Source organism: Chiloscyllium punctatum, chromosome 15 (genome assembly GCF_047496795.1).
Source record: "Chiloscyllium punctatum isolate Juve2018m chromosome 15, sChiPun1.3, whole genome shotgun sequence".
Classification (NCBI taxonomy): domain Eukaryota; kingdom Metazoa; phylum Chordata; class Chondrichthyes; order Orectolobiformes; family Hemiscylliidae; genus Chiloscyllium; species Chiloscyllium punctatum.
This window is the reverse complement of record NC_092753.1, coordinates 29797736-29813860: the sequence shown is the minus strand read 5'-3', so window position 1 is coordinate 29813860 and position 16125 is coordinate 29797736. Positions and strand designations below refer to the sequence as shown.

Genomic DNA, 16125 nt, shown 5'->3' with positions numbered 1-16125 from the left:
ACCCATCCCAATGCTTTTTAAATGTTGCAATTGTACCAGCCTCCACCACTTCCTCTGGCAGCTCATTCCACACACGTACCACCCTCTGTGTGAAAAAGTTGCCCCGTAGATCTCTTTTATATCTTTCCCCTCTCACCCTAAACCTATGCCCCCTAGTTCTGCACTCCCCAACCCCAGGGAAAAGACTTTGTCTATTTATCCTATCCATGCCCCTCATAATTTTGTAAACCTCTATAAGGTCACCCCTCAGCCTCCAACGCTCCAGGGCAAACAGCCCCAGCCTGTTCAGCCTCTCCCTGTAGCTCAAATCCTCCAACCCTGGCAACATCCTTGTAAATCTTTTCTGAACCCTTTCAAGTTTCACAACATCTTTCCGATAGGAAGGAGACCAGAATTGCATGCAATATTCCAACAGTGGCCTAACCAATGTCCAGTACAGCCGCAACATGACCTCCCAACTCCTGTACTCAATACTCTGACCAATAAAAGAAAGCATACCAAACACCACCTTCACTATCCTATCTACCTGCAACTCCACGTCCAAGGAGCTATGAACCTGCACTCCAAGGTCTCTTTGTTCAGCAACACTCCCTAGGACCTTACTATTAAGTGTATAAGTCCTAGATTTGTTAAGATTTGCTTTCCCAAAATGCAGCACCTCGCATTTATCTGAATTAAACTCCATCTGCCACTTCTCGACCCATTGGCCCACCTGGTCAAGATCCTGTTGGATTCTGAGGTAACCCTCTTTGCTGTCCACTACACCTCCAATTTTGGTGTTATCTGCAAACTTACTAACTGTACCACTTATGCTCAAATCCAAATCATTTATGTAATGCATATATATTTTCCATTTCTTCATAGTGGGGTGTTCTGCTTCCAAATGTAGGTCTAGACTAGAAACATTATAATCCTGAAAGCCATGAGGTGGGGTTTGAATAGGGCCACAGGGGCTTTTGGATTATTTATTAAAGGGGCTATTTGGTTTCTAAAGGGAACTAGCTGAAGTTACCAAATTCTATATTATGGAGGGTGCCACAGATGCACTATTGATAGGCCACAAGCGAGACCCTCTAACCTCCAGTGGTCGTCCACAAGGGTGTGTACAAACTTAATGTAAGTGTCAATCTCGTGATTCCATTAGTTTAAAAAAAAGTTTTGCACGTTCCCATATGAAACACAAGGCAAGTTGATGCCTTTGTTATGTTAAACATCTCTTCAGTCTTATTGTAACCTTGGACGATAAGAGACTGGCAATCCTGGTGTTATATCCAGAGGCAGGAAATTCCTGCTTTGAGTTACCTTATACCCTTGATGCATTTCTTGTGTTCATCCATTGAAAATTCCTATGTTCACATTGGAAACAACTACTGCCTGTGTCAAAAGCAGTCCATGGGCAGGTCAAATTGCTATGCTGGGATATGCAGCTCAGGTGTTAGGACGCTATCTTCCATCCTTCCCAGTCAGAATCTCAGTCTTAGCCACTGGCATCATGTCAAGGAATGGGAGGAGTGGAAACTGAAGAATGGTTTCCCTCAGTTCACATTTGCAATCCTCCCCCAAGCCAACTTTAACCCAGTATATCTTGGCACACATTCTTCCAACTAAAAATAACACATGACACAGCGAGTTCCAAAAACAAAAGTGGACTCAAAATTAAAGCCATTTTTCTGTGTTCAAGAAGATTTTTTAAGCCAGTTCCCTGGAACTAGCCAGATGTATGGTGACTCGTGGACAGGAAAAAGCAAGATAAGTGTCAAAACATTTTCCTGCAGTGTAGATTCCTTTTATTCCACACTTTTGTCACAACTGGTATGGGACAGGTATAACCTCTGTCAGCATTGTTGCACATTTGCAATGTGAGAGTTCTCTGCTCTGTTATCCACTTCAGGATAGATTTGTTGCCACCACTGTCTTTCAGGATAGGGATCTATTGGTAGGGCCTGGTGTAGCAGTGGGAAAACCATTTCATAGTCTAAGAGGCCATCATCTTAAACAAGATGTTGTATATTGCATGCTAGCACCTCGGGACAAATTACAGTTATGTGATAGACATTATTACAGAGGCTATGAGGAAGACCCAAATGGTACATCTCACTCCTTCAAAATCCTACGGTGTTCTCCCACCAAACCTGGGCCATCGTGAATAGAGGGCGATCCTCAGCATTAGCCCTTTCAGACGCCTGTACAACAAGTGCTAGATTAAAGGCACTGTGGTTTAGACAATGTAAGAAACAGCCAGATAATGCAGATTCTGCCAGTGAGATTGCAGCTAGTCAGAAACTGTTGTGATTATAAACGTTGTATGCTGATTGTTACAGGGCAAAACAAGAGTGTCTGAATAATGGAGTTAGATTTGGAGAGAAAACAACACATTTGTTGAAAATGGATGACCATGCAAAAATCATTTCAGAGCACTGCAGATGTTGGTAATGTTAAATAGAAATGGAAAATGCTGGAAATGTTCATGCAGTTTGTTTTACTCTCTCAAATGCAGCCAGAGTTAGAATTTCAGGTCCATAGAAAGGTCATCAATGTGAAATGTTAACTCTGTTCCTCTCCCTTTAGTTGCTATCAGATTTGTTGAGCATTTCCAGTTCTTCATATTTGTATAGAAATCTGTATTGAGATATCCAGATAGGAATTTACCACAATCTCCTCGAAACAGGAGCCAAAATCTCAGCATTGTTACATGAATTAACAGCAGCAATATTTCTTTTGGAGTTCACATTACTCATCATTAATACAGAACATATTTACATTCTGACAGATGCCAAGATTAAAAATGCAATTAAACCAATGAGATAGCATCTACTACCAACATCTTTAACATACTACCACTTGTAATCAGCTCCCAGATCTATAATTGCTCCCATTCATAACCTATTCAATATCTGTAACAACTCCTAAAATGCAGAACCAAATTCCAAAATCTGTCATCCACTCGGACACGCAATTTAAAAAGATGGAATTATCTGGTTCTCTCGATACCAAAAAGACCCTCCTCTTCCCCTCTCACCCATAAACCTGTTTATCTGCTGGGGAAAGGAGTCACGCTCTGAAAGGACCAATGCTGAGGAGTACATTAGACATTGCCTAATATGAAGACGTCACAGGGACTCAAGGAGGTGTGGGAAAACAACTTCAGGTCTCAAAGAAATAAAACTTAACATCTCCCTCACAGTCTCAGTATTCCTCAGTCATTTATCACATCAGCATAACTTGTGCCTGGCTGTTATCATGTAATAAATTAGATCATGTTTAAGACAAGAGCCTCTTCTTGTTAGAACACCAGGTAGTTTTCCTCTACCACATCAAATTGACCAGATCCAGTAGTTTCCTACTAACAAAGTGGATGACAGCAACAAATCTACCAGATAGATTTTACCCAACAATGAGCTGCAGTGAAAATCCATCTTACACCATTAACCTTGACTCACTTCCACATGATTGCTTTACCAAATTCTGTTTCTAGGTTATGCCTGGGAGCTGATTATCTAATCAACAATAAAAATGATTGTAGAGAGACATACAAGAAGAGAAACAAAAAATGTTTTGTAACTGTAATGGAAGACATCAGTGATAAAACTGATTGCCAAGTCTGATGGTAATAAAGGAAATCAATACCAGTCATGACAGGAATACTACTGAACGCTCACTAATTACTATTACTGGTAAATACAGTACACAAACTGATATTGGTTATCACATTCACACTATACCACACATTCTGTAAACTTTAGTTTTAAACAGAGAATATCAAATTAAGATTTGTTTGTGGATTAATACAAATAAGAAAATACATTCTAACTGGCAACTATGCAACAAATCCCGAGCAAAAACATAGTTACAGGAGTCCTGTACAGAAAGGTCATCTTCTATTCAAGAAGTCTCACAGCAACCATTCAAGGAAGAATAAAGGTTTTCTTCCCAGTGTCCTGGCCACTGTGCATCCTCTACACCAACACCTGAAACAAAACTATGACCTGATCGTTTATATTATCTGTGGGATCTTGCTATGGTCAACTTGGCTGCTGTGTTTTGTACATTCACACAATGACTGCACCTTGGGGTGCTCTGAAGGTAAGAAAGCACAACATAAATATATATTCTTGTTGTGATAACACTGCGCATGTTTCTGTACAGATTATGCAGCTAGTTGTAAGTTTACCACTAATGTAAAATACAGAATTAATGACAACCATATCTAGACATGTTACTACAATGAAGTCGCTCCACTGCCCATTATTGTGGCATCTCTGATCGGCAAGAACTTGATTTTAAAGACAATAACTCTCCTCTCCATTCTTTTTAGGAACTGGATTGAGAGCACCCTCCCAAGAACATCTCATTTACCCTTTTGAAATGCTGTTAAGATTTTCATTCCATTAGCTAGACTAGATTTGAATTCAGGTCCTAAAGTTAGAAGGCCAATGTCTAGCCTACTCCATCAATCCGCTTGACAAAGGAGAAGTCTTCTCAAAGAGAACTTCATCTTGTCAGTGAGGGAGTTACAGTGACCGAAAAGGTCTCAGGTTTAAGCTTCAGGTCATGACCTGTCTTGTTCTTAGCTGGGCCAGAGGTGAGAGCAATAGAATAGGTCAGCGTGCTTCTGGGCAAGAAAGCAGTAACATGAATTGGCGCAGTCAGATATATAGCAGTGCTAAACAATGCTACGTTAGCTCTTGGATTTCACTAAGCAGGGATAGAGGCTGCACTAATCCCATTACAGCTAGTTTCTGGTTGTTGTAAAAATTTCAAACCACGGCAACCCCACTCTCAGCTTTCAGACAGAAGGGAAAACCAAGAGAAGATTTGTGACCGCACACCGGAGATCTCTGGCAGCTCTTATATACCGTTTCGAGAGCAGACTACATGCCTCCGTTATGCTCCAAGAGCAGGTACAGGGAATGAGAGAAGTTACAAACCAGGAGGGAAAACCTTCTCAAACACCCCCACAAAAACAAAAACCTGACTCTCACTTTGCGGCCTCTGCTAAAAATCGTAAACGTCTGGGGATTGGATGGGGAGTGGAAAAACAAACTGCAAGTGAAACAGCCTGAATCAGTCAAATAGCTGTGTGAGAGAGCGAGAGAGAGAGAGAGAGAGAGAGAGAATGTGTGCATGTGTATGTGTGAGAGTGAGAGACAGAGAGAGAATGTATGAGAGCGAGTGTGAGAGTGTGCATGTGTATGGACAAGTGTGAGAATGTGTGCGTGTGTGTGACAGAGCGTGTGAGCACATGACAGTATGCACGCGAGAGTGTGTGTTGTGCGTGCGAGAGAGAGTGAGAGAGTGAGAGTGAGCGAGAGAGAGCGTGAGCGTGAACAAGAGCGAGTGAACGAGTGAGAGAGTATGTGTGTATGAATATGAATGAGTGTGTGCATGATTGTGAGTTTGTGTGCAAGTGTGTGAGAGAGTGTGAGAGTGTCAGAGAGTTTGAGAGTGCGAGAGGGTGTGTGTGTGAGAGAGCATGTGTGTGTGACAGAGTGAGAGAATGTGAGAGAGAGTGTGAGGGAGAGTTTGTGAGAGTATGAATGTGAGTGTGTGTGTGTGTGAGTATGTGTGTGCATGAGTGTGAGAGTGTGCGCGTGAGAGTGCGAGTGAGAGTGTGCATGGATGTGTGTATGCGTGCGCGAGTGAGAGTGTGAGTGAGTGAGTGAGTGAGTGAGTGAGTGAGCATGCGTGAGTGAGCGTGAGTGTGCATGAGTGCGTGAGTGAGAGTGCGTCAGTGAGTGCGTGAATGAGAGTGCGAGTGAGAGAGTGAGTGTGCGTGACTGAGAGCGAGTGCGTGACTGAGAGCGAGTGCGTGCGTGTGAGTGTGTGTGTGTGTGTGTATGAGTGAGAGTATGTGCGTGTGAGTGCGTGTGAGTGCGTATGAGTGAGAGTGTGAGTGAGAGAGTATGAGAGAGTGTGTGTGGGTGTGAGAGTGTGAGTGAGAGTGTGTACATGAGTATGTGTACGTGAGTGTGCATGCGTGTACGTCTGTGTGTGAGTGTGTATGAGAGCGTGTGAGAGAGCATATGTATGAAGGAGAGTGTGTGAATGTGTGTATGGGTTTGTGTGAATGTGAGTTTGCGCATGATGACAAAAGTCACTGAACAACTGGGAAGTGCCTGTCAACTCCGATAAATATTGATTTTTATTTGTGTTGGAATAAAGTCTTGCCTGCTGGTATTGCCAATTGAAGAGATCGGATGGATAACTCCAAGAAGTTTCCAAACAGTGACTCGAAAGTTCACAGCCAGGACAACTCCAAATTAGTTAGCCAGGAGTACAAAGTCAGGAAATGATTTCTCACAGATAACCCACACAAGAATATTCTATTGGCACCACAAAACAATTTGATGTGAACTACCATCAGTCTACAATGCTTTGCAAATGGTTCCCTTTTTTTGTTTGCCCATCAAGCACTTTTCCAACAAAGACAGTGGCCCCCTTTAAATCCTTGGGGGGAACAGATGTACAAGATTCCTTGAATGATTGTGCCGCAGTTGCAGGATTCCTATGGACACAATTGACCATAACAATGAGGTTACAGCATTCTGAAGGAACAGGGAGTTGAAAGCAGACTTGAAGGGAAACACTGGCATTGCTTTTTGCTTGTTCCCATGGCCTTCTGATCTCTCACAATAATCCAGGCGCCAGAATTGAACAAATCCCCAGCTCCTTCCAAGGAATGCAAGACTATACATTTGTTTTTTAACGTGTCACTATTTTAAGCACTGGGAAACAAAAGACTGAAAGTGAGGTTCTACTGGTGCATGGAGTTACACCGGCAAAACGAGATATACTAAAGGGCAGTTGAAACCAGGGAGTCTGAATTATCTATAACAAGCTGGTTTAAAGCTTAACCAATATAGCCAGGAAAGTTAAGTACAGGGTCTAGCTAGGGTGACTGTTTAGAAATTGCCAAACCTGTCCAGTACAGTATATCACTTTGAACAAATTAAGTAAAGGAATGGGCAAGCCCAAAAGAACAGTACTGGTCAGAAAGTAGGAAAACATGAATTCTGGAACAACAATAGCCTAACCTTAGCAGAATCTTCTCTTCTCTTCAAAATGCATTTGGAGCAAAATAAACCCTACAAAAATGATCAAATGATAATGAATATCTGTTGAGTTAGAATTTCACAATATTGGAAGCATGTTATGGAATTAGGAAAGCTGTTGTCTTGTAGGGCTGAGGTTTCACTCAGTGTTTGAATTCTAATTTTACAGACTGTTTCTTTTCTTTTAGATTTGTGTTGTGAAGCTAAAACTACAGCCCAGCTCTGTGAGAACTAACACAAATCTATCTTATCTTGGGTCATCATGACTCTATAATTTTCCTTCAGTTTGGGTCAAACAGGGGATTTCTAAAATTACTCAATCTGGTGGTCTGAGAACACACAAGGGATTTAGTGCAAGGACTTCATTACATTGTCAAATAAAAGGGAGTTATGTAGGAATACCATATGACTGCTCAATGTGCAGTATCATAATGTGGGAGGGTATGGGTAATATTCTGATGCTGCTGGGAGCGAGCAAGAAGAGTACAGTGGAAATAAGCAAAGGAAAGATATGAGTTCTAGGCTAATGCAAAGTTAGAAATCACACAACATCAGGTTATAGTCCAACAGGTTTATTTGGAGGCATTAGCTTTCCAAGCATTACTCCTTCATTAGGTGTGGACAACCTCCACAACCACCTGATGAAGAAGCAACGCTCTGAAAGCTAGTGCTTCCAAAACAAAACTGTTGGACTATAACCTGGTATCGTGTGATTTCTAACTTTGTCCACCCTAGTCCAATACCGCCATCTCCAAATCACACTAACGCAGGGAGCTTTGGGAGTAGTGGAAGACAGGGAAACAGCAGAGGCAGCTGAATGGACTGTCTCAATCTTGGTTTCAGAGTAATCCACAAGCATCACACACCAAGTGGAGGAAATAAGATTCTCCCCTCAATTAAGCAAGCTATGGGAATTCCATACATTCTGATTACTTCTGGATCCTTCCTGGTTGCCAGCTGACAACAGGTATTGGCAGAAGCCAATATGGTAGATGCATTGTGATGGGTTCCTAAAGATAGGGAGACAGTGAAACAAAGCAGATATGAAGTATATTCCAAGAATGAGGAAGATCCGGCAAATCCAATTTTTGGATGTTGAGTGGTGTGGACTTGGATGTTGGTCGGGATGATAGAATCAGTCACTAGTGTGGTGCTGAAAAAGCACAGCAGGTCAGGCAGCATCCGAGGAGCAGGAGAATCGACATTTTGGGAATCATAAATCAGGCAGCTCAGAGGTCATTGAGCCCAATGAGTCTGTACCTGCAGCTCTTTGTAAAAACTATTCAATTAGCCTCACTTTTCAGTTCAGCAAAAATTTGTAGAGTTTTGAATTCCTTTTTTTGTCACTGTTGGATGTGGTTCTAGAATTCCTTAAGGCAACACATTATAGTTCATAACATGTTGCTGTGTAAAATAAAACTTTCCATCTAAATCCACTTCAATCAAAATGATTATTCTACAAACAGGTGAGATAGTGATGCTTTCCTGATTTAGTTCTGTTAAAGGCTGTACGTTAAAACTTTACTTTTCTGACAGAACTGTTGTGCATTTCCAGTCTTTTTTGCTCTCAATGCAGATTTCCATCTTATGCCATTGTTTTCAATTTTACTGGTAAGAGTCAATTTACTCTGTCAGTATCTCTTCTCCTCCCTTCCTCTTATTTCCTTGAATCCCTCCTAACAGAAACGTTCCATACAGAAGTCACGCTGAAAACTGGTAAAGTCACTCAACACTTCCCCGCCTGAGGCTGCTGGGCCCCAAACTCAAACAAGAAACTCAAGTTAGAATGTGCCACATGCACAGAAAATGTGTGACTGAAGATTCAAACCACCTGTTCTGGGCAAGTGGAAGTTTAATTCGCATGCAAGTCGGAGGTTGGTAAACAAGAAAGGATAATGGGCTGATGGTGGCCCTGTTAATATACAAGCTGAATTCGGAAGATCAATATTATTGAACGAAAGGCTTCAGTTCAGGTTTCCTTCATAAACTGTCCTTTTACAGCAAGGGAGCTCTGTCTCTCTCTCTCTCACACACACAAGCTGCCTTCCAACACATCTCAACTACTTCCATCCATTTGATCTTCAATGGCCATTTTGTTCGGAAGTGACACTGTGCTCCTTTGTAAAGTGCTGTGGATTGAAAACATTCTTTTGTGTCCCGGCCTGCAAAAGAAGTGTTTCCATAGAAACTCGGTTACTAATGAGCTAGTGGTTCGTTGGGACCTGGCCCCACAGCGTAGTTGTTGATGGTGGGTTTAAAGCATTCACACGAACGGGGCCTTGGTGGTGGTGGTGGGGGAGAAAGAGCAGCAACAAACAGAGGAAAGAAAAACAAGGCTTACGACAATTCTTGTGGCAGTGACCGATGTTTAGACACTGAAAAACAGTTTGGAATATTTTGAGAGGGGGGAAAGAGAGAGAGAGTGAGAATCCACGACACGAATTTGCTATCAATTTTTATTAGCCATGACGTGGAGAAGCATTGTTTTCGAATAAACCTGTTGAACTATAACCTGGTGTTGTGTGATTTTTGAACTTTTTTTTAGGATGGTGAAATATTTTTGATGAAGTGGATCATTGAGAGGCACACACCATCATTTTCCAGTCCTATGATCCTCCAGTAAGGAAAAGGAGAGAGGGTGGAAGGTTCCGGCTGGATGTACTGGTCCTCCCATCAGCTTTAGAATACAGTCTCTTGGGCAGTAACAGCAACATTCTGCTGGTTTTCGTGTTTGAATCACTAAACACTCAGCCCTGGAGAAGCCCACTGAAGATGGTGTGGACAAACCCTTGTTCACACTGTTATTGTTCCTTACGAACAGGATTCAATTCGTTATCAGGCTGCGAAGGAGGTGGATATTTTCCCCAGCTTCTGATGAGCTGTGTGTATTTGCTTGTGGTGCTTTATTGAAATTATTTCCTCTCCTGACCACAAACACTGCTGTCCAATTTTCTCGTGTCGCTTCTTGGCTAAGAAAGGTGAAATCTTCTGCCCAGAAAATCACTCCTTAACCCTCTCGCGCTCCATTTAAGATGCTCCACAAATCTGGCTTTTTAATTTTGGTTACCTACCCTAATACTCCTCTGTGGGGCACACTGTCAAATGTGGTGGCCTTAGGAGGTCTTACTATGTTAAAGTACACACAAATAAAAGTTGTTGTGCTTGAATCCAGACTTTATCTCAGGGGCCTGCTGTCACTAACCAGAAGCTTCCTGGAACAACATAAAAGCTACCCACAGTGACTTGCATGGGAAAGTGCCCGGGCTCTGATTCCCGCCAGCTCCCATAACATCAAGAACACAACACATGAATAACCAAGTCTTTCCATTCTGCAAGACAGGCTACTCGAATACTGATAGGCAACAGCAACACACTGCCCCCTTCCTACCAGGGTCCTTGCAGAAGTAAGAAGACCCTCCAGCCTTCTAGGCTCAACATCGATTCAGTACCTTTAGGACCTGAGCTCTCCCATGTCCTTATTCCAACCCCAGCTCACCAGGCCTTGGTACCACAGTCTGCTATTACATAAAACCCATTGGTAGCTACGAACAATCCCCATTAATAGCTATTCACCTTTCTAGCTAGATTATTATCCACTCCTTTGTCTGTCCAACTGATCTTCTCTCACTTTGGGCTCTATCCCCACCTATCACTTACTCCTTATCCCCTTGCCCCACCCTATCTTCTGCATATTTTCCGACATTTTCCAAACTACCATCAGTTCTGAGGGTCACTGGACCCAAAACATTAATTTTGATTTCTGTCCACAGACCGGCTGAGCTTTACAAGCAAGTTCTGTTTTTGTTCCTTGCAGGAGTAAGGTAACGGGAGCTCAGAAACCTTCCAGGCTTGTGCTCATCATTTACACTACCTCCATATATCCCCACACAGTAAAAATAAATACATAAAACCCCAAATCTTATATCTACTTGATATTCTTTCCTCTTGGCAACCAAGTTATTTTGGCAGAGAGGTTCATTCAGAAACTCACTGCAATTGTCCTATAATAAAATCCAAAAAAAGCTGAATTAGCCCCTCAAGGTATCTTCCCCCATTCACAACAGAAAACTTGTTACAATTTGTATAAATCCTGTGGAACTACAATACATATTACCTCCTTTATATTAAGAGGTGCTGGCTTGATTTGAGTGTCTAGGCTACACTCACCAGGAATCAGGTCAGGCCAGGCCTTTGCCTTAGCCTTCAACATGAGTGAGGCATGAATTAACTTTAATTCAGGCCAGGCTCCACACAGCAGCAGTGAGGCCGTCAAAATCAGGTATCATGGGCTGCTGCTTGGTGTTAAATAATTATTGGGGACTGGTTTGGGTCAATGCTCTGAGAAGATTTCACAATGGACCCACAAGCAAGGGATTAATTTAATGCAGTCACTTTGAAGGAGCACTTTGAACCACAGTCTGAATGGAAGAATACATCATCACTGCGCTCTTGCTTACTTGCATGTACATTTTGTTCAGTTTTGTCCACAGAGGGAGACATTTCACTAACTGCTTCAAGCTGCAGTATTTAATGGCAAATTAAATGACGTAAAGTCTAAGCTCTTTATAATATAGTATCACACGCACACATCAGGATTGTTTAAGCCTGTACAAAGGCCATGTGGAGAGATATCACAGCCAGACTGCAGTGTGCTCTTGGCACTCAATATTCGATGAAGCCTTCGCTTCTGAGGAGCCCTCAGAAATGCCACATGATACGAAAATGTTACAACAGGGAAATATCTATACACTCACTGTTCCTTTGCACTTGTTCCTATGATATCGCCGCACAAAGGTTCCACACAAATTACCCATCCCAACAATTTACCGGCATCAGTGGGAATGCAGTAGTGGCCTTTTATCAAACTTGCTGTAATGCTGACTTGGTACTGCTGCTACTGGGAATAGTTAACACCAGATCACATACAAACGCACACTTTCTGCCAAATTTTTTATAGTGAACGTGACAGAGGTAATCAGAAATTGCAAGTCAACTCTTCGCCCTTTCCCCGCACCCCCCTAAAACAAACATGCATTTCCTATTTTCATTGTCTGGGAGTGTGGTCATGCCTGGTTTTGCACATGCAGATTTTACAATGTAGCTGGCTAGTTAAATCACCAGCTTGCTTCACTCAAGTGGGATTTTGGCACCCTGTACCGTGGAAACCAGAGCATGCACATTAGACCTGCTAAGAGCTGGTTGGAACATTGTAGTTTTGTTTGCAGAGTCAGATACCCTCTTTGGAGAGTTAAGGTATCCCAATGGAAATGTTTCTGAGGCACCTTTGGGGGAAGGTTTCAGATACCCTTTATGATTGATAAAGGTGAAATTAATTTTCCTGAAAAGAGCATAAATTGATTGGCACTGTCAAAAAACTGTCAACTAATGTTCAGAAAATGTTTATACTTTATAAACAAAAAGAAGTGTGAGGTACTTCAGAGTGCCAGCTAAGATATGCCACCACAGGATTTGTGCTGTACGAAAGATTTCCTAACCTGTCATTTTCAGTGGGTGCCTGTCAAGTGAGCAGCTTAATGCAGAAGGGCTTATGCCCGAAACGTCGATTCTCCTGCTCCTTGGATGCTGCCTGACCTGCTGCGCTTTTCCAGCAACACATTTTCAGCTCTGATCTCCAGCATCTGCAATCCTCACTTTCTTCTCCAGCTTAATGCATAACAATTGCTTATAGAATACAAAGGTTCATGAGACATTTAGTGACTAAGTGAAATGTTTCCTTTCCTAACATGTTATTTGCAGGAATTTCAGTGTACAGTATGAGGCCATTCAGTCCATTATGACCACGCTGGTCAACAAAGATCTGAATATACTAACCTCATTTTCCAGTCGCTGGCCCGTAGACTTGGAGATTATGATAATACGTGAATCTCTAAACATTCATTAAATGTTACAAGAGTTTCTATCTCAACTACCCTTTTACGCAATGAGTTCCACACTTCCACCATCCTCAGGGTGAAAATATTATCTCCACAACTCTCACAGCGCCAGGGGGTCTGGGTTTGATTTCACCCTCGGGCGACTGAAAGGGTGGAGTTTGCACACTCTCCCACTGTCTGCATGGGTTTCCTCTGGGTGCTCCAGTTGCCTCCCTCAGTCCAAAGATGTTCAGATTTCTATGATTATTAAGTGGTTTGGCCATGCCAAATTGCCCATAGAGTCTGGGATGTGCAGGCTAGGTAGGTTAGCCATGGGAAAGGCAGGGTTACAGGGACAGGCTAGGGAGGTGTGGTGGTGGGGTTGGGTCTGGGTGGGATGCTGTTTGGAGGGTCGGTATGGACTTGATGGGCCGAATGTCCTGCTGCCAAACTGTAGGGATTCTATGATTCTAATAACTTCCTTTTCTTAATTTAAATCTGTGCCTCCCTCCCAGTTACAGGCCCCTCTACTAATGGAGAAATGGTCTTCCTAACCACCCTATCTATGCCCCTGTACCTTGAACATCTCGATTAGGTCCCCTTTCAATCTTTACTGCTTCATGGAAAACAACCCAGGCTTATTCAAACTTTCCATAGCTCAGACCCTTCAGCCCAATGTTGGAAATCAAGATCCTTTTACAACTGATTTTTCTTAGTATCTACTGTGTGGCATGAAATTTCATTGAATTGTTCCAGGACTAAACAAGCTTGTCAAATTTCTAGTATATAAAACTAAAAGGAAAGGTCACAACAGCCATTGAGGTTGTAATGCCTCATAGTACTAATGTCAACAATTTACCTGGTGCCATATGTATCTGTTTTGAAAAATCAGAAAGAATATTAAAGTAACTCTCAGATAAAGGGGACAATGTCCATCCTGGCACGATGAGTGGCTGGCCATGATCACTGGCTGAGAGAGAGATTTAAACTGGCAATTAACACAGCATAGATTACCAGCCTCCAAAATCAGGTGCATCATTAGGGGATGGGGGGGGGGAGACAGAGATGGAGCGAGAGTGTAAGACAGAGAGCAAAGTAGAGGGAAAATTCAGGGGATCGAGCCACACGCTCTTGGGAGGAGACCGGGAGTTCCACTACATTAGACTAAGAAACGAACAATGGCTGTTAGTACCTGAGGCTACCATTGAAGACTGATTGATTGATTGATTGATTTGCCATGTCTACTTGTTACATGTATTTGTTACAAAGGCTTCAGGAATGAATGTTCTATCACCTCAAAACTGCCACGCACCCACCCGTCCATTCACCAGAATGGCTTTGGGATCAGTAAAGCATTCTCTTCTGTCACAGGTCATTAATTTCCTTTTCTTGCCTAATTGAATGGCACATTGTATCTAAACTGCTGCTTAAGAAACACAAACTTTCTGAAATTTGCTTACAAATAGTCATCTGCCTATATTAGATAATTGTAATCATGAACTCCCCAAAAACTAACACCAGGCAGCATTATGGGAAATCCCTCTGCATCTACTCCATAAAACGTAGGAGCAGAAATTAGGCCATTCGGCCCATCGTGTCTGCTCTGCCATTCAATCATAGCTGATAAGTTTCTCAATCCATTCGCCCACTTTGTCCCTGTAACTCTTGATCCCTTGACAATCAAGAACCTATCTACTCCAGTGCAATCACATCCTATTTATAATATGGTAACCAGAACTGCATGTAATATGTACTTTTGTTGGAACTTCATTCATGTTTGTATAGTTCTGGCAAAACCTCGCAGATCTTCTTTCTATGCCAATAAAAGCAAGTATCTCATTCACCTTCCTATAACCAACGAAATATCTGTCTCCTACTACCTTCAGGGACATGTGGATGTGCACACCAAGATCCTTCTGATCTTCAACACTTCCCAGGGTCCTACCATTCAAGGTGTAAGCCTTTGGCTTATTAGCCCTCCCCAAGTGCATCATGTCACACTTTTCTGGTTAAGTTCCATTTGGTACTGCTCTGCCCAAGCTGATCAGTCCTTTGATGTCTTCCTTCAGTTTATGGCTATCCTCCTTGCTACTTAACATCCTACCAATATTTGTATCATCCTCAAACTTCTTGATCATTCCTATGACATGTAAGTCCAAATCACTAATGTACATATCAGCACCGACGAACCCCAATGGAAACAGACTTCCAGTCACAGAAACATTCCTCTACCATCAATCTCTGCTTCCTGCTTCTCGGCTAATGTTAGTTTCAACATGCCACTTTTACTTGGCTCCAATAATTCTTCGTAAACTCCTTGCTGAGGTCTGTGTGGACCACATGAAATACATTGCCCTCATCACTATCCTATCTACCTCCTCAAAACTCTCAAAGTTCTTAAGTATGACCTTCCCTTAACAAATCCAAGCTGACTGTCCCTAATTAATCCAGGTCTCTCCAAGTGCAAATTTATTATGTTCCTCAAAATTCTCTCTTTTAACTTCCCCATCAGAGGTTAGACTGACTGGTTTGTAAAGTTCCTGGTCTATCCCTTCATCCTTTATTTATAAAATAATGGACAGCTTTCGGCCTGTGGCCAGAGGGGATTCGAAATTTACTGCCCTGATATTTTCACCCTTGCCTCCTTCAACAGCCTGGGACACATCTGGTCTGGGACTGCACTTTCAGGGCTGCTAAACCTCCTCTCTCTATGCTGATTTCTTCTAATAGTTCCGTCCTCTGCCCTAATATTCCTGCATTGTCCATTCAGTGGGAAGATGTGCAAAGTACTCATTGAGGGCTCTGCCCACATTATCAGGGTATATACGCACATTATCGCTATGGTCTCTGATGGGTACTACTCTCTCCATACTTTGCTCTTGCACTTTGCAAAATCCCTTTAGGCTTTCCTTTATTCTAACCACTAATGCTTTCTCGTGCACTCCCTTAACTTTCCGATTTTCATTTTTAAGTCCTCCCACTGCACTTTTTAATCTTCCTCTAGGGACTCTGCCTTTTTGAGCCTTTTGCATCTGCCATAAATTTCTCATTTTCTTAATCTTTAAATCCTTTGACATCCAGGTTCTCTAATCTTGGTTCCAGCTTCTATCTTTATGGAAACATATTTACTCTATACTCGAACTATGTCCTTTTTGAACGCCTCCCACTGCTCTGACTGTTTTATTGACAAATAGCCATTC

The 16125-nt window shown here is 42.3% G+C and overlaps 1 protein-coding gene across 3 annotated transcripts in view; it reads right to left on the bottom strand.

The window, feature by feature from the left end:
• LOC140486155 (proteolipid protein DM gamma) overlaps positions 1 to 16125 on the bottom strand; it is a 202532-nt gene that overhangs the window by 40449 nt on the left and 145958 nt on the right. The gene's annotated exons all lie outside the window — the stretch shown is intronic.